The sequence below is a fragment of the Schistocerca gregaria genome, chromosome 2 (genome assembly GCF_023897955.1).
Source record: "Schistocerca gregaria isolate iqSchGreg1 chromosome 2, iqSchGreg1.2, whole genome shotgun sequence".
In the NCBI taxonomy this organism is placed as follows: Eukaryota; Metazoa; Arthropoda; class Insecta; order Orthoptera; family Acrididae; genus Schistocerca; species Schistocerca gregaria.
The window spans coordinates 225,331,579-225,347,488 of record NC_064921.1 but is presented as its reverse complement, the minus strand read 5'-3'; the positions used below and the strand labels follow the sequence as shown (position 1 = coordinate 225,347,488).

Genomic DNA, 15,910 nt, shown 5'->3' with positions numbered 1-15,910 from the left:
TAGACAAGAGTCGTTTTCATACGACAAGTGTCCCTTTTGACGTGTTTGTGGCTGTGGCGCGGAAGTAACCTCACGAGGGGAACGCCGCATTTACGACTAACACTCTCTGTTTGTAGCTCACACTACCGAAGAAACAGTTTGGTGCCGTAGGTGCGCTTGTGTTTAATGCAAATGTTTGATTTCACTTAGAAGAACACGGCCAGTATCGTGCTGTTGCACATTACAAAGGATCTCAATGATATGCATGGTGCTCCAGAGAAGCGACAAAATCTGTGTCAGGAGTGGGATTCGAACCCACGCCCTCATTCGAGGACCAGAAGGCTCTAGCTGCTACTGCAGCCAAGGTTGTTCCTTGAGTCTGGCGCCTTAGACCGCTCGGCCATCCTGACACTTGATTAGATCCTCCTTGTTTGTTCTATTAGAGTACTTGCAGTTGATGTAGTTGTCGCATCCACGTTGCCACAGTACACAGGCATGAGTTCTGCAACCAGAAGACGTTCGCCAGACGCAGCCGCACAAATATAGCACAGAATGTACCACCAAAAGAGTTTCTCAAATCCATATAATCACAGCAATCAATACATTTTGTTCGAAACTAAGTCGTCTGTTACAGACATCAGAGATTAGACAGAATGCAGAGGTCTATGTGTCGAGTAATATCTCAAGTTTTGATCACGTTGCAATCTCCATAAAGTAATACTTTGAGTATTTGAATTTATTTCGAGTTCTCTGTATTTCATCAGCGACTATTATTGTACAGATGATGTACTGGTCAGCCTGCACTGTTTCCTCACACTGTCATCTCTAGACAAGAGTCGTTTTCATACGACAAGTGTCCCTTTTGACGTGTTTGTGGCTGTGGCGCGGAAGTAACCTCACGAGGGGAACGCCGCATTTACGACTAACACTCTCTGTTTGTAGCTCACACTACCGAAGAAACAGTTTGGTGCCGTAGGTGCGCTTGTGTTTAATGCAAATTTTTGATTTCACTTAGAAGAACACGGCCAGTATCGTGCTGTTGCACATTACAAAGGATCTCAATGATATGCATGGTGCTCCAGAGAAGCGACAAAATCTGTGTCAGGAGTGGGATTCGAACCCACGCCCTCATTCGAGGACCAGAAGGCTCTAGCTGCTACTGCAGCCAAGGTTGTTCCTTGAGTCTGGCGCCTTAGACCGCTCGGCCATCCTGACACTTGATTAGATCCTCCTCGTTTGTTCTATTAGAGTACTTGCAGTTGATGTAGTTGTCGCATCCACGTTGCCACAGTACACAGGCATGAGTTCTGCAACCAGAAGACGTTCGCCAGACGCAGCCGCACAAATATAGCACAGAATGTACCACCAAAAGAGTTTCTCAAATCCATATAATCACAGCAATCAATACATTTTGTTCGAAACTAAGTCGTCTGTTACAGACATCAGAGATTAGACAGAATGCAGAGGTCTATGTGTCGAGTAATATCTCAAGTTTTGATCACGTTGCAATCTCCATAAAGTAATACTTTGAGTATTTGAATTTATTTCGAGTTCTCTGTATTTCATCAGCGACTATTATTGTACAGATGATGTACTGGTCAGCCTGCACTGTTTCCTCACACTGTCATCTCTAGACAAGAGTCGTTTTCATACGACAAGTGTCCCTTTTCACGTGTTTGTGGCTGTGGCGCGGAAGTAACCTCACGAGGGGAACGCCGCATTTACGACTAACACTCTCTGTTTGTAGCTCACACTACCGAAGAAACAGTTTGGTGCCGTAGGTGCGCTTGTGTTTAATGCAAATTTTTGATTTCACTTAGAAGAACACGGCCAGTATCGTGCTGTTGCACATTACAAAGGATCTCAATGATATGCATGGTGCTCCAGAGAAGCGACAAAATCTGTGTCAGGAGTGGGATTCGAACCCACGCCCTCATTCGAGGACCAGAAGGCTCTAGCTGCTACTGCAGCCAAGGTTGTTCCTTGAGTCTGGCGCCTTAGACCGCTCGGCCATCCTGACACTTGATTAGTTCCTCCTCGTTTGTTCTATTAGAGTACTTGCAGTTGATGTAGTTGTCGCATCCACGTTGCCACAGTACACAGGCATGAGTTCTGCAACCAGAAGACGTTCGCCAGACGCAGCCGCACAAATATAGCACAGAATGTACCACCAAAAGAGTTTCTCAAATCCATATAATCACAGCAATCAATACATTTTGTTCGAAACGAAGTCGTCTGTTACAGACATCAGAGATTAGACAGAATGCAGAGGTCTATGTGTCGAGTAATATCTCAAGTTTTGATCACGTTGCAATCTCCATAAAGTAATACTTTGAGTATTTGAATTTATTTCGAGTTCTCTGTATTTCATCAGCGACTATTATTGTACAGATGATGTACTGGTCAGCCTGCACTGTTTCCTCACACTGTCATCTCTAGATAAGAGTCGTTTTCATACGACAAGTGTCCCTTTTGACGTGTTTGTGGCTGTGGCGCGGAAGTAACCTCACGAGGGGAACGCCGCATTTACGACTAACACTCTCTGTTTGTAGCTCACACTACCGAAGAAACAGTTTGGTGCCGTAGGTGCGCTTGTGTTTAATGCAAATTTTTGATTTCACTTAGAAGAACACGGCCAGTATCGTGCTGTTGCACATTACAAAGGATCTCAATGATATGCATGGTGCTCCAGAGAAGCGACAAAATCTGTGTCAGGAGTGGGATTCGAACCCACGCCCTCATTCGAGGACCAGAAGGCTCTAGCTGCTACTGCAGCCAAGGTTGTTCCTTGAGTCTGGCGCCTTAGACCGCTCGGCCATCCTGACACTTGATTAGATCCTCCTCGTTTGTTCTATTAGAGTACTTGCAGTTGATGTAGTTGTCGCATCCACGTTGCCACAGTACACAGGCATGAGTTCTGCAACCAGAAGACGTTCGCCAGACGCAGCCGCACAAATATAGCACAGAATGTACCACCAAAAGAGTTTCTCAAATCCATATAATCACAGCAATCAATACATTTTGTTCGAAACTAAGTCGTCTGTTACAGACATCAGAGATTAGACAGAATGCAGAGGTCTATGTGTCGAGTAATATCTCAAGTTTTGATCACGTTGCAATCTCCATAAAGTAATACTTTGAGTATTTGAATTTATTTCGAGTTCTCTGTATTTCATCAGCGACTATTATTGTACAGATGATGTACTGGTCAGCCTGCACTGTTTCCTCACACTGTCATCTCTAGACAAGAGTCGTTTTCATACGACAAGTGTCCCTTTTGACGTGTTTGTGGCTGTGGCGCGGAAGTAACCTCACGAGGGGAACGCCGCATTTACGACTAACACTCTCTGTTTGTAGCTCACACTACCGAAGAAACAGTTTGGTGCCGTAGGTGCGCTTGTGTTTAATGCAAATTTTTGATTTCACTTAGAAGAACACGGCCAGTATCGTGCTGTTGCACATTACAAAGGATCTCAATGATATGCATGGTGCTCCAGAGAAGCGACAAAATCTGTGTTAGGAGTGGGATTCGAACCCACGCCCTCATTCGAGGACCAGAAGGCTCTAGCTGCTACTGCAGCCAAGGTTGTTCCTTGAGTCTGGCGCCTTAGACCGCTCGGCCATCCTGACACTTGATTAGATCCTCCTTGTTTGTTCTATTAGAGTACTTGCAGTTGATGTAGTTGTCGCATCCACGTTGCCACAGTACACAGGCATGAGTTCTGCAACCAGAAGACGTTCGCCAGACGCAGCCGCACAAATATAGCACAGAATGTACCACCAAAAGAGTTTCTCAAATCCATATAATCACAGCAATCAATACATTTTGTTCGAAACTAAGTCGTCTGTTACAGACATCAGAGATTAGACAGAATGCAGAGGTCTAAGTGTCGAGTAATATCTCAAGTTTTGATCACGTTGCAATCTCCATAAAGTAATACTTTGAGTATTTGAATTTATTTCGAGTTCTCTGTATTTCATCAGCGACGATTATTGTACAGATGATGTACTGGTCAACCTGCACTGTTTCCTCACACTGTCATCTCTAGACAAGAGTCGTTTTCATACGACAAGTGTCCCTTTTGACGTGTTTGTGGCTGTGGCGCGGAAGTAACCTCACGAGGGGAACGCCGCATTTACGACTAACACTCTCTGTTTGTAGCTCACACTACCGAAGAAACAGTTTGGTGCCGTAGGTGCGCTTGTGTTTAATGCAAATTTTTGATTTCACTTAGAAGAACACGGCCAGTATCGTGCTGTTGCACATTACAAAGGATCTCAATGATATGCATGGTGCTCCAGAGAAGCGACAAAATCTGTGTCAGGAGTGGGATTCGAACCCACGCCCTCATTCGAGGACCAGAAGGCTCTAGCTGCTACTGCAGCCAAGGTTGTTCCTTGAGTCTGGCGCCTTAGACCGCTCGGCCATCCTGACACTTGATTAGATCCTCCTCGTTTGTTCTATTAGAGTACTTGCAGTTGATGTAGTTGTCGCATCCACGTTGCCACAGTACACAGGCATGAGTTCTGCAACCAGAAGACGTTCGCCAGACGCAGCCGCACAAATATAGCACAGAATGTACCACCAAAAGAGTTTCTCAAATCCATATAATCACAGCAATCAATACATTTTGTTCGAAACTAAGTCGTCTGTTACAGACATCAGAGATTAGACAGAATGCAGAGGTCTATGTGTCGAGTAATATCTCAAGTTTTGATCACGTTGCAATCTCCATAAAGTAATACTTTGAGTATTTGAATTTATTTCGAGTTCTCTGTATTTCATCAGCGACTATTATTGTACAGATGATGTACTGGTCAGCCTGCACTGTTTCCTCACACTGTCATCTCTAGACAAGAGTCGTTTTCATACGACAAGTGTCCCTTTTGACGTGTTTGTGGCTGTGGCGCGGAAGTAACCTCACGAGGGGAACGCCGCATTTACGACTAACACTCTCTGTTTGTAGCTCACACTACCGAAGAAACAGTTTGGTGCCGTAGGTGCGCTTGTGTTTAATGCAAATTTTTGATTTCACTTAGAAGAACACGGCCAGTATCGTGCTGTTGCACATTACAAAGGATCTCAATGATATGCATGGTGCTCCAGAGAAGCGACAAAATCTGTGTCAGGAGTGGGATTCGAACCCACGCCCTCATTCGAGGACCAGAAGGCTCTAGCTGCTACTGCAGCCAAGGTTGTTCCTTGAGTCTGGCGCCTTAGACCGCTCGGCCATCCTGACACTTGATTAGATCCTCCTCGTTTGTTCTATTAGAGTACTTGCAGTTGATGTAGTTGTCGCATCCACGTTGCCACAGTACACAGGCATGAGTTCTGCAACCAGAAGACGTTCGCCAGACGCAGCCGCACAAATATAGCACAGAATGTACCACCAAAAGAGTTTCTCAAATCCATATAATCACAGCAATCAATACATTTTGTTCGAAACTAAGTCGTCTGTTACAGACATCAGAGATTAGACAGAATGCAGAGGTCTATGTGTCGAGTAATATCTCAAGTTTTGATCACGTTGCAATCTCCATAAAGTAATACTTTGAGTATTTGAATTTATTTCGAGTTCTCTGTATTTCATCAGCGACTATTATTGTACAGATGATGTACTGGTCAGCCTGCACTGTTTCCTCACACTGTCATCTCTAGACAAGAGTCGTTTTCATACGACAAGTGTCCCTTTTGACGTGTTTGTGGCTGTGGCGCGGAAGTAACCTCACGAGGGGAACGCCGCATTTACGACTAACACTCTCTGTTTGTAGCTCACACTACCGAAGAAACAGTTTGGTGCCGTAGGTGCGCTTGTGTTTAATGCAAATTTTTGATTTCACTTAGAAGAACACGGCCAGTATCGTGCTGTTGCACATTACAAAGGATCTCAATGATATGCATGGTGCTCCAGAGAAGCGACAAAATCTGTGTCAGGAGTGGGATTCGAACCCACGCCCTCATTCGAGGACCAGAAGGCTCTAGCTGCTACTGCAGCCAAGGTTGTTCCTTGAGTCTGGCGCCTTAGACCGCTCGGCCATTCTGACACTTGACTAGATCCTCCTCGTTTGTTCTATTAGAGTACTTGCAGTTGATGTAGTTGTCGCATCCACGTTGCCACAGTACACAGGCATGAGTTCTGCAACCAGAAGACGTTCGCCAGACGCAGCCGCACAAATATAGCACAGAATGTACCACCAAAAGAGTTTCTCAAATCCATATAATCACAGCAATCAATACATTTTGTTCGAAACTAAGTCGTCTGTTACAGACATCAGAGATTAGACAGAATGCAGAGGTCTATGTGTCGAGTAATATCTCAAGTTTTGATCACGTTGCAATCTCCATAAAGTAATACTTTGAGTATTTGAATTTATTTCGAGTTCTCTGTATTTCATCAGCGACGATTATTGTACAGATGATGTACTGGTCAGCCTGCACTGTTTCCTCACACTGTCATCTCTAGACAAGAGTCGTTTTCATACGACAAGTGTCCCTTTTGACGTGTTTGTGGCTGTGGCGCGGAAGTAACCTCACGAGGGGAACGCCGCATTTACGACTAACACTCTCTGTTTGTAGCTCACACTACCGAAGAAACAGTTTGGTGCCGTAGGTGCGCTTGTGTTTAATGCAAATTTTTGATTTCACTTAGAAGAACACGGCCAGTATCGTGCTGTTGCACATTACAAAGGATCTCAATGATATGCATGGTGCTCCAGAGAAGCGACAAAATCTGTGTCAGGAGTGGGATTCGAACCCACGCCCTCATTCGAGGACCAGAAGGCTCTAGCTGCTACTGCAGCCAAGGTTGTTCCTTGAGTCTGGCGCCTTAGACCGCTCGGCCATCCTGACACTTGATTAGATCCTCCTCGTTTGTTCTATTAGAGTACTTGCAGTTGATGTAGTTGTCGCATCCACGTTGCCACAGTACACAGGCATGAGTTCTGCAACCAGAAGACGTTCGCCAGACGCAGCCGCACAAATATAGCACAGAATGTGCCACCAAAAGAGTTTCTCAAATCCATATAATCACAGCAATCAATACATTTTGTTCGAAACTAAGTCGTCTGTTACAGACATCAGAGATTAGACAGAATGCAGAGGTCTATGTGTCGAGTAATATCTCAAGTTTTGATCACGTTGCAATCTCCATAAAGTAATACTTTGAGTATTTGAATTTATTTCGAGTTCTCTGTATTTCATCAGCGACGATTATTGTACAGATGATGTACTGGTCAGCCTGCACTGTTTCCTCACACTGTCATCTCTAGACAAGAGTCGTTTTCATACGACAAGTGTCCCTTTTGACGTGTTTGTGGCTGTGGCGCGGAAGTAACCTCACGAGGGGAACGCCGCATTTACGACTAACACTCTCTGTTTGTAGCTCACACTACCGAAGAAACAGTTTGGTGCCGTAGGTGCGCTTGTGTTTAATGCAAATTTTTGATTTCACTTAGAAGAACACGGCCAGTATCGTGCTGTTGCACATTACAAAGGATCTCAATGATATGCATGGTGCTCCAGAGAAGCGACAAAATCTGTGTCAGGAGTGGGATTCGAACCCACGCCCTCATTCGAGGACCAGAAGGCTCTAGCTGCTACTGCAGCCAAGGTTGTTCCTTGAGTCTGGCGCCTTAGACCGCTCGGCCATCCTGACACTTGATTAGATCCTCCTCGTTTGTTCTATTAGAGTACTTGCAGTTGATGTAGTCGCATCCACGTTGCCACAGTACACAGGCATGAGTTCTCCAACCAGAAGACGTTCGCCAGACGCAGCCGCACAAATATAGCACAGAATGTACCACCAAAAGAGTTTCTCAAATCCATATAATCACAGCAATCAATACATTTTGTTCGAAACTAAGTCGTCTGTTACAGACATCAGAGATTAGACAGAATGCAGAGGTCTATGTGTCGAGTAATATCTCAAGTTTTGATCACGTTGCAATCTCCATAAAGTAATACTTTGAGTATTTGAATTTATTTCGAGTTCTCTGTATTTCATCAGCGACTATTATTGTACAGATGATGTACTGGTCAGCCTGCACTGTTTCCTCACACTGTCATCTCTAGACAAGAGTCGTTTTCATACGACAAGTGTCCCTTTTGACGTGTTTGTGGCTGTGGCGCGGAAGTAACCTCACGAGGGGAACGCCGCATTTACGACTAACACTCTCTGTTTGTAGCTCACACTACCGAAGAAACAGTTTGGTGCCGTAGGTGCGCTTGTGTTTAATGCAAATTTTTGATTTCACTTAGAAGAACACGGCCAGTATCGTGCTGTTGCACATTACAAAGGATCTCAATGATATGCATGGTGCTCCAGAGAAGCGACAAAATCTGTGTCAGGAGTGGGATTCGAACCCACGCCCTCATTCGAGGACCAGAAGGCTCTAGCTGCTACTGCAGCCAAGGTTGTTCCTTCAGTCTGGCGCCTTAGACCGCTCGGCCATCCTGACACTTGATTAGATCCTCCTCGTTTGTTCTATTAGAATACTTGCAGTTGATGTAGTTGTCGCATCCACGTTGCCACAGTACACAGGCATGAGTTCTGCAACCAGAAGACGTTCGCCAGACGCAGCCGCACAAATATAGCACAGAATGTACCACCAAAAGAGTTTCTCAAATCCATATAATCACAGCAATCAATACATTTTGTTCGAAACTAAGTCGTCTGTTACAGACATCAGAGATTAGACAGAATGCAGAGGTCTATGTGTCGAGTAATATCTCAAGTTTTGATCACGTTGCAATCTCCATAAAGTAATACTTTGAGTATTTGAATTTATTTCGAGTTCTCTGTATTTCATCAGCGACTATTATTGTACAGATGATGTACTGGTCAGCCTGCACTGTTTCCTCACACTGTCATCTCTAGACAAGAGTCGTTTTCATACGACAAGTGTCCCTTTTGACGTGTTTGTGGCTGTGGCGCGGAAGTAACCTCACGAGGGGAACGCCGCATTTACGACTAACACTCTCTGTTTGTAGCTCACACTACCGAAGAAACAGTTTGGTGCCGTAGGTGCGCTTGTGTTTAATGCAAATTTTTGATTTCACTTAGAAGAACACGGCCAGTATCGTGCTGTTGCACATTACAAAGGATCTCAATGGTATGCATGGTGCTCCAGAGAAGCGACAAAATCTGTGTCAGGAGTGGGATTCGAACCCACGCCCTCATTCGAGGACCAGAAGGCTCTAGCTGCTACTGCAGCCAAGGTTGTTCCTTGAGTCTGGCGCCTTAGACCGCTCGGCCATCCTGACACTTGATTAGATCCTCCTCGTTTGTTCTATTAGAGTACTTGCAGTTGATGTAGTTGTCGCATCCACGTTGCCACAGTACACAGGCATGAGTTCTGCAACCAGAAGACGTTCGCCAGACGCAGCCGCACAAATATAGCACAGAATGTGCCACCAAAAGAGTTTCTCAAATCCATATAATCACAGCAATCAATACATTTTGTTCGAAACTAAGTCGTCTGTTACAGACATCAGAGATTAGACAGAATGCAGAGGTCTATGTGTCGAGTAATATCTCAAGTTTTGATCACGTTGCAATCTCCATAAAGTAATACTTTGAGTATTTGAATTTATTTCGAGTTCTCTGTATTTCATCAGCGACTATTATTGTACAGATGATGTACTGGTCAGCCTGCACTGTTTCCTCACACTGTCATCTCTAGACAAGAGTCGTTTTCATACGACAAGTGTCCCTTTTGACGTGTTTGTGGCTGTGGCGCGGAAGTAACCTCACGAGGGGAACGCCGCATTTACGACTAACACTCTCTGTTTGTAGCTCACACTACCGAAGAAACAGTTTGGTGCCGTCGGTGCGCTTGTGTTTAATGCAAATTTTTGATTTCACTTAGAAGAACACGGCCAGTATCGTGCTGTTGCACATTACAAAGGATCTCAATGATATGCATGGTGCTCCAGAGAAGCGACAAAATCTGTGTCAGGAGTGGGATTCGAACCCACGCCCTCATTCGAGGACCAGAAGGCTCTAGCTGCTACTGCAGCCAAGGTTGTTCCTTGAGTCTGGCGCCTTAGACCGCTCGGCCATCCTGACACTTGATTAGATCCTCCTCGTTTGTTCTATTAGAGTACTTGCAGTTGATGCAGTTGTCGCATCCACGTTGCCACAGTACACAGGCATGAGTTCTGCAACCAGAAGACGTTCGCCAGACGCAGCCGCACAAATATAGCACAGAATGTACCACCAAAAGAGTTTCTCAAATCCATATAATCACAGCAATCAATACATTTTGTTCGAAACTAAGTCGTCTGTTACAGACATCAGAGATTAGACAGAATGCAGAGGTCTATGTGTCGAGTAATATCTCAAGTTTTGATCACGTTGCAATCTCCATAAAGTAATACTTTGAGTATTTGAATTTATTTCGAGTTCTCTGTATTTCATCAGCGACTATTATTGTACAGATGATGTACTGGTCAGCCTGCACTGTTTCCTCACACTGTCATCTCTAGACAAGAGTCGTTTTCATACGACAAGTGTCCCTTTTGACGTGTTTGTGGCTGTGGCGCGGAAGTAACCTCACGAGGGGAACGCCGCATTTACGACTAACACTCTCTGTTTGTAGCTCACACTACCGAAGAAACAGTTTGGTGCCGTAGGTGCGCTTGTGTTTAATGCAAATTTTTGATTTCACTTAGAAGAACACGGCCAGTATCGTGCTGTTGCACATTACAAAGGATCTCAATGATATGCATGGTGCTCCAGAGAAGCGACAAAATCTGTGTCAGGAGTGGGATTCGAACCCACGCCCTCATTCGAGGACCAGAAGGCTCTAGCTGCTACTGCAGCCAAGGTTGTTCCTTGAGTCTGGCGCCTTAGACCGCTCGGCCATCCTGACACTTGATTAGATCCTCCTCGTTTGTTCTATTAGAGTACTTGCAGTTGATGTAGTTGTCGCATCCACGTTGCCACAGTACACAGGCATGAGTTCTGCAACCAGAAGACGTTCGCCAGACGCAGCCGCACAAATATAGCACAGAATGTACCACCAAAAGAGTTTCTCAAATCCATATAATCACAGCAATCAATACATTTTGTTCGAAACTAAGTCGTCTGTTACAGACATCAGAGATTAGACAGAATGCAGAGGTCTATGTGTCGAGTAATATCTCAAGTTTTGATCACGTTGCAATCTCCATAAAGTAATACTTTGAGTATTTGAATTTATTTCGAGTTCTCTGTATTTCATCAGCGACTATTATTGTACAGATGATGTACTGGTCATCCTGCACTGTTTCCTCACACTGTCATCTCTAGACAAGAGTCGTTTTCATACGACAAGTGTCCCTTTTGACGTGTTTGTGGCTGTGGCGCGGAAGTAACCTCACGAGGGGAACGCCGCATTTACGACTAACACTCTCTGTTTGTAGCTCACACTACCGAAGAAACAGTTTGGTGCCGTAGGTGCGCTTGTGTTTAATGCAAATTTTTGATTTCACTTAGAAGAACACGGCCAGTATCGTGCTGTTGCACATTACAAAGGATCTCAATGATATGCATGGTGCTCCAGAGAAGCGACAAAATCTGTGTCAGGAGTGGGATTCGAACCCACGCCCTCATTCGAGGACCAGAAGGCTCTAGCTGCTACTGCAGCCAAGGTTGTTCCTTGAGCCTGGCGCCTTAGACCGCTCGGCCATCCTGACACTTGATTAGATCCTCTTCGTTTGTTCTATTAGAGTACTTGCAGTTGATGTAGTTGTCGCATCCACGTTGCCACAGTACACAGGCATGAGTTCTGCAACCAGAAGACGTTCGCCAGACGCAGCCGCACAAATATAGCACAGAATGTACCACCAAAAGAGTTTCTCAAATCCATATAATCACAGCAATCAATACATTTTGTTCGAAACTAAGTCGTCTGTTACAGACATCAGAGATTAGACAGAATGCAGAGGTCTATGTGTCGAGTAATATCTCAAGTTTTGATCACGTTGCAATCTCCATAAAGTAATACTTTGAGTATTTGAATTTATTTCGAGTTCTCTGTATTTCATCAGCGACTATTATTGTACAGATGATGTACTGGTCAGCCTGCACTGTTTCCTCACACTGTCATCTCTAGACAAGAGTCGTTTTCATACGACAAGTGTCCCTTTTGACGTGTTTGTGGCTGTGGCGCGGAAGTAACCTCACGAGGGGAACGCCGCATTTACGACTAACACTCTCTGTTTGTAGCTCACACTACCGAAGAAACAGTTTGGTGCCGTAGGTGCGCTTGTGTTTAATGCAAATTTTTGATTTCACTTAGAAGAACACGGCCAGTATCGTGCTGTTGCACATTACAAAGGATCTCAATGATATGCATGGTGCTCCAGAGAAGCGACAAAATCTGTGTCAGGAGTGGGATTCGAACCCACGCCCTCATTCGAGGACCAGAAGGCTCTAGCTGCTACTGCAGCCAAGGTTGTTCCTTGAGTCTGGCGCCTTAGACCGCTCGGCCATCCTGACACTTGATTAGATCCTCCTCGTTTGTTCTATTAGAGTACTTGCAGTTGATGTAGTTGTCGCATCCACGTTGCCACAGTACACAGGCATGAGTTCTGCAACCAGAAGACGTTCGCCAGACGCAGCCGCACAAATATAGCACAGAATGTACCACCAAAAGAGTTTCTCAAATCCATATAATCACAGCAATCAATACATTTTGTTCGAAACTAAGTCGTCTGTTACAGACATCAGAGATTAGACAGAATGCAGAGGTCTATGTGTCGAGTAATATCTCAAGTTTTGATCACGTTGCAATCTCCATAAAGTAATACTTTGAGTATTTGAATTTATTTCGAGTTCTCTGTATTTCATCAGCGACTATTATTGTACAGATGATGTACTGGTCAGCCTGCACTGTTTCCTCACACTGTCATCTCTAGACAAGAGTCGTTTTCATACGACAAGTGTCCCTTTTGACGTGTTTGTGGCTGTGGCGCGGAAGTAACCTCACGAGGGGAACGCCGCATTTACGACTAACACTCTCTGTTTGTAGCTCACACTACCGAAGAAACAGTTTGGTGCCGTAGGTGCGCTTGTGTTTAATGCAAATTTTTGATTTCACTTAGAAGAACGCGGCCAGTATCGTGCTGTTGCACATTACAAAGGATCTCAATGATATGCATGGTGCTCCAGAGAAGCGACAAAATCTGTGCCAGGAGTGGGATTCGAACCCACGCCCTCATTCGAGGACCAGAAGGCTCTAGCTGCTACTGCAGCCAAGGTTGTTCCTTGAGTCTGGCGCCTTAGACCGCTCGGCCATCCTGACACTTGATTAGATCCTCCTCGTTTGTTCTATTAGAGTACTTGCAGTTGATGTAGTTGTCGCATCCACGTTGCCACAGTACACAGGCATGAGTTCTGCAACCAGAAGACGTTCGCCAGACGCAGCCGCACAAATATAGCACAGAATGTACCACCAAAAGAGTTTCTCAAATCCATATAATCACAGCAATCAATACATTTTGTTCGAAACTAAGTCGTCTGTTACAGACATCAGAGATTAGACAGAATGCAGAGGTCTATGTGTCGAGTAATATCTCAAGTTTTGATCACGTTGCAATCTCCATAAAGTAATACTTTGAGTATTTGAATTTATTTCGAGTTCTCTGTATTTCATCAGCGACGATTATTGTACAGATGATGTACTGGTCAGCCTGCACTGTTTCCTCACACTGTCATCTCTAGACAAGAGTCGTTTTCATACGACAAGTGTCCCTTTTGACGTGTTTGTGGCTGTGGCGCGGAAGTAACCTCACGAGGGGAACGCCGCATTTACGACTAACACTCTCTGTTTGTAGCTCACACTACCGAAGAAACAGTTTGGTGCCGTAGGTGCGCTTGTGTTTAATGCAAATTTTTGATTTCACTTAGAAGAACACGGCCAGTATCGTGCTGTTGCACATTACAAAGGATCTCAATGATATGCATGGTGCTCCAGAGAAGCGACAAAATCTGTGTCAGGAGTGGGATTCGAACCCACGCCCTCATTCGAGGACCAGAAGGCTCTAGCTGCTACTGCAGCCAAGGTTGTTCCTTGAGTCTGGCGCCTTAGACCGCTCGGCCATCCTGACACTTGATTAGATCCTCCTCGTTTGTTCTATTAGAGTACTTGCAGTTGATGTAGTTGTCGCATCCACGTTGCCACAGTACACAGGCATGAGTTCTGCAACCAGAAGACGTTCGCCAGACGCAGCCGCACAAATATAGCACAGAATGTACCACCAAAAGAGTTTCTCAAATCCATATAATCACAGCAATCAATACATTTTGTTCGAAACTAAGTCGTCTGTTACAGACATCAGAGATTAGACAGAATGCAGAGGTCTATGTGTCGAGTAATATCTCAAGTTTTGATCACGTTGCAATCTCCATAAAGTAATACTTTGAGTATTTGAATTTATTTCGAGTTCTCTGTATTTCATCAGCGACTATTATTGTACAGATGATGTACTGGTCAGCCTGCACTGTTTCCTCACACTGTCATCTCTAGACAAGAGTCGTTTTCATACGACAAGTGTCCCTTTTGACGTGTTTGTGGCTGTGGCGCGGAAGTAACCTCACGAGGGGAACGCCGCATTTACGACTAACACTCTCTGTTTGTAGCTCACACTACCGAAGAAACAGTTTGGTGCCGTAGGTGCGCTTGTGTTTAATGCAAATTTTTGATTTCACTTAGAAGAACACGGCCAGTATCGTGCTGTTGCACATTACAAAGGATCTCAATGATATGCATGGTGCTCCAGAGAAGCGACAAAATCTGTGTCAGGAGTGGGATTCGAACCCACGCCCTCATTCGAGGACCAGAAGGCTCTAGCTGCTACTGCAGCCAAGGTTGTTCCTTGAGTCTGGCGCCTTAGACCGCTCGGCCATCCTGACACTTGATTAGATCCTCCTCGTTTGTTCTATTAGAGTACTTGCAGTTGATGTAGTTGTCGCATCCACGTTGCCACAGTACACAGGGTTGAGTTCTGCAACCAGAAGACGTTCGCCAGACGCAGCCGCACAAATATAGCACAGAATGTACCACCAAAAGAGTTTCTCAAATCCATATAATCACAGCAATCAATACATTTTGTTCGAAACTAAGTCGTCTGTTACAGACATCAGAGATTAGACAGAATGCAGAGGTCTATGTGTCGAGTAATATCTCAAGTTTTGATCACGTTGCAATCTCCATAAAGTAATACTTTGAGTATTTGAATTTATTTCGAGTTCTCTGTATTCCATCAGCGACTATTATTGTACAGATGATGTACTGGTCAGCCTGCACTGTTTCCTCACACTGTCATCTCTAGACAAGAGTCGTTTTCATACGACAAGTGTCCCTTTTGACGTGTTTGTGGCTGTGGCGCGGAAGTAACCTCACGAGGGGAACGCCGCATTTACGACTAACACTCTCTGTTTGTAGCTCACACTACCGAAGAAACAGTTTGGTGCCGTAGGTGCGCTTGTGTTTAATGCAAATTTTTGATTTCACTTAGAAGAACACGGCCAGTATCGTGCTGTTGCACATTACAAAGGATCTCAATGATATGCATGGTGCTCCAGAGAAGCGACAAAATCTGTGTCAGGAGTGGGATTCGAACCCACGCCCTCATTCGAGGACCAGAAGGCTCTAGCTGCTACTGCAGCCAAGGTTGTTCCTTGAGTCTGGCGCCTTAGACCGCTCGGCCATCCTGACACTTGATTAGATCCTCCTCGTTTGTTCTATTAGAGTACTTGCAGTTGATGTAGTTGTCGCATCCACGTTGCCACAGTACACAGGCATGAGTTCTGCAACCAGAAGACGTTCGCCAGACGCAGCCGCACAAATATAGCACAGAATGTACCACCAAAAGAGTTTCTCAAATCCATATAATCACAGCAATCAATACATTTTGTTCGAAACTAAGTCGTCTGTTACAGACATC

General features: G+C 44.9%; 20 non-coding genes across 20 annotated transcripts; all 20 read right to left on the bottom strand.

The window, feature by feature from the left end:
- Window positions 1-273: 273 nt before the first annotated feature.
- Window positions 274-389, bottom strand: Trnal-caa (transfer RNA leucine (anticodon CAA)). The gene is made up of 2 exons: window positions 352-389; window positions 274-319 (listed from the first exon to the last, which is right to left on the bottom strand). It is a non-coding gene; the product is annotated as a tRNA-Leu (tRNA).
- A 689-nt stretch (window positions 390-1,078) lies between these two features.
- Window positions 1,079-1,194, bottom strand: Trnal-caa (transfer RNA leucine (anticodon CAA)). Its single transcript has 2 exons — window positions 1,157-1,194; window positions 1,079-1,124 (listed from the first exon to the last, which is right to left on the bottom strand). It is a non-coding gene; the product is annotated as a tRNA-Leu (tRNA).
- A 689-nt stretch (window positions 1,195-1,883) lies between these two features.
- On the bottom strand, window positions 1,884-1,999 carry Trnal-caa (transfer RNA leucine (anticodon CAA)). Its single transcript has 2 exons — window positions 1,962-1,999; window positions 1,884-1,929 (listed from the first exon to the last, which is right to left on the bottom strand). It is a non-coding gene; the product is annotated as a tRNA-Leu (tRNA).
- Window positions 2,000-2,688: 689 nt separating this feature from the next.
- On the bottom strand, window positions 2,689-2,804 carry Trnal-caa (transfer RNA leucine (anticodon CAA)). Its single transcript has 2 exons — window positions 2,767-2,804; window positions 2,689-2,734 (listed from the first exon to the last, which is right to left on the bottom strand). It is a non-coding gene; the product is annotated as a tRNA-Leu (tRNA).
- Window positions 2,805-3,493: 689 nt separating this feature from the next.
- Trnal-caa (transfer RNA leucine (anticodon CAA)) lies at window positions 3,494-3,609 on the bottom strand. The gene is made up of 2 exons: window positions 3,572-3,609; window positions 3,494-3,539 (listed from the first exon to the last, which is right to left on the bottom strand). It is a non-coding gene; the product is annotated as a tRNA-Leu (tRNA).
- Window positions 3,610-4,298: 689 nt separating this feature from the next.
- Window positions 4,299-4,414, bottom strand: Trnal-caa (transfer RNA leucine (anticodon CAA)). Its single transcript has 2 exons — window positions 4,377-4,414; window positions 4,299-4,344 (listed from the first exon to the last, which is right to left on the bottom strand). It is a non-coding gene; the product is annotated as a tRNA-Leu (tRNA).
- Window positions 4,415-5,103: 689 nt separating this feature from the next.
- On the bottom strand, window positions 5,104-5,219 carry Trnal-caa (transfer RNA leucine (anticodon CAA)). The gene is made up of 2 exons: window positions 5,182-5,219; window positions 5,104-5,149 (listed from the first exon to the last, which is right to left on the bottom strand). It is a non-coding gene; the product is annotated as a tRNA-Leu (tRNA).
- Window positions 5,220-5,908: 689 nt separating this feature from the next.
- On the bottom strand, window positions 5,909-6,024 carry Trnal-caa (transfer RNA leucine (anticodon CAA)). Its single transcript has 2 exons — window positions 5,987-6,024; window positions 5,909-5,954 (listed from the first exon to the last, which is right to left on the bottom strand). It is a non-coding gene; the product is annotated as a tRNA-Leu (tRNA).
- Window positions 6,025-6,713: 689 nt separating this feature from the next.
- On the bottom strand, window positions 6,714-6,829 carry Trnal-caa (transfer RNA leucine (anticodon CAA)). Its single transcript has 2 exons — window positions 6,792-6,829; window positions 6,714-6,759 (listed from the first exon to the last, which is right to left on the bottom strand). It is a non-coding gene; the product is annotated as a tRNA-Leu (tRNA).
- A 689-nt stretch (window positions 6,830-7,518) lies between these two features.
- On the bottom strand, window positions 7,519-7,634 carry Trnal-caa (transfer RNA leucine (anticodon CAA)). The gene is made up of 2 exons: window positions 7,597-7,634; window positions 7,519-7,564 (listed from the first exon to the last, which is right to left on the bottom strand). It is a non-coding gene; the product is annotated as a tRNA-Leu (tRNA).
- A 686-nt stretch (window positions 7,635-8,320) lies between these two features.
- On the bottom strand, window positions 8,321-8,436 carry Trnaf-gaa (transfer RNA phenylalanine (anticodon GAA)). The gene is made up of 2 exons: window positions 8,399-8,436; window positions 8,321-8,366 (listed from the first exon to the last, which is right to left on the bottom strand). It is a non-coding gene; the product is annotated as a tRNA-Phe (tRNA).
- A 689-nt stretch (window positions 8,437-9,125) lies between these two features.
- Window positions 9,126-9,241, bottom strand: Trnal-caa (transfer RNA leucine (anticodon CAA)). Its single transcript has 2 exons — window positions 9,204-9,241; window positions 9,126-9,171 (listed from the first exon to the last, which is right to left on the bottom strand). It is a non-coding gene; the product is annotated as a tRNA-Leu (tRNA).
- Window positions 9,242-9,930: 689 nt separating this feature from the next.
- Window positions 9,931-10,046, bottom strand: Trnal-caa (transfer RNA leucine (anticodon CAA)). Its single transcript has 2 exons — window positions 10,009-10,046; window positions 9,931-9,976 (listed from the first exon to the last, which is right to left on the bottom strand). It is a non-coding gene; the product is annotated as a tRNA-Leu (tRNA).
- Window positions 10,047-10,735: 689 nt separating this feature from the next.
- On the bottom strand, window positions 10,736-10,851 carry Trnal-caa (transfer RNA leucine (anticodon CAA)). Its single transcript has 2 exons — window positions 10,814-10,851; window positions 10,736-10,781 (listed from the first exon to the last, which is right to left on the bottom strand). It is a non-coding gene; the product is annotated as a tRNA-Leu (tRNA).
- Window positions 10,852-11,540: 689 nt separating this feature from the next.
- On the bottom strand, window positions 11,541-11,656 carry Trnal-caa (transfer RNA leucine (anticodon CAA)). Its single transcript has 2 exons — window positions 11,619-11,656; window positions 11,541-11,586 (listed from the first exon to the last, which is right to left on the bottom strand). It is a non-coding gene; the product is annotated as a tRNA-Leu (tRNA).
- Window positions 11,657-12,345: 689 nt separating this feature from the next.
- Trnal-caa (transfer RNA leucine (anticodon CAA)) lies at window positions 12,346-12,461 on the bottom strand. The gene is made up of 2 exons: window positions 12,424-12,461; window positions 12,346-12,391 (listed from the first exon to the last, which is right to left on the bottom strand). It is a non-coding gene; the product is annotated as a tRNA-Leu (tRNA).
- A 689-nt stretch (window positions 12,462-13,150) lies between these two features.
- Trnal-caa (transfer RNA leucine (anticodon CAA)) lies at window positions 13,151-13,266 on the bottom strand. The gene is made up of 2 exons: window positions 13,229-13,266; window positions 13,151-13,196 (listed from the first exon to the last, which is right to left on the bottom strand). It is a non-coding gene; the product is annotated as a tRNA-Leu (tRNA).
- A 689-nt stretch (window positions 13,267-13,955) lies between these two features.
- Trnal-caa (transfer RNA leucine (anticodon CAA)) lies at window positions 13,956-14,071 on the bottom strand. Its single transcript has 2 exons — window positions 14,034-14,071; window positions 13,956-14,001 (listed from the first exon to the last, which is right to left on the bottom strand). It is a non-coding gene; the product is annotated as a tRNA-Leu (tRNA).
- A 689-nt stretch (window positions 14,072-14,760) lies between these two features.
- Trnal-caa (transfer RNA leucine (anticodon CAA)) lies at window positions 14,761-14,876 on the bottom strand. Its single transcript has 2 exons — window positions 14,839-14,876; window positions 14,761-14,806 (listed from the first exon to the last, which is right to left on the bottom strand). It is a non-coding gene; the product is annotated as a tRNA-Leu (tRNA).
- A 689-nt stretch (window positions 14,877-15,565) lies between these two features.
- Trnal-caa (transfer RNA leucine (anticodon CAA)) lies at window positions 15,566-15,681 on the bottom strand. The gene is made up of 2 exons: window positions 15,644-15,681; window positions 15,566-15,611 (listed from the first exon to the last, which is right to left on the bottom strand). It is a non-coding gene; the product is annotated as a tRNA-Leu (tRNA).
- Between the last annotated feature and the right edge of the window lie 229 nt (window positions 15,682-15,910).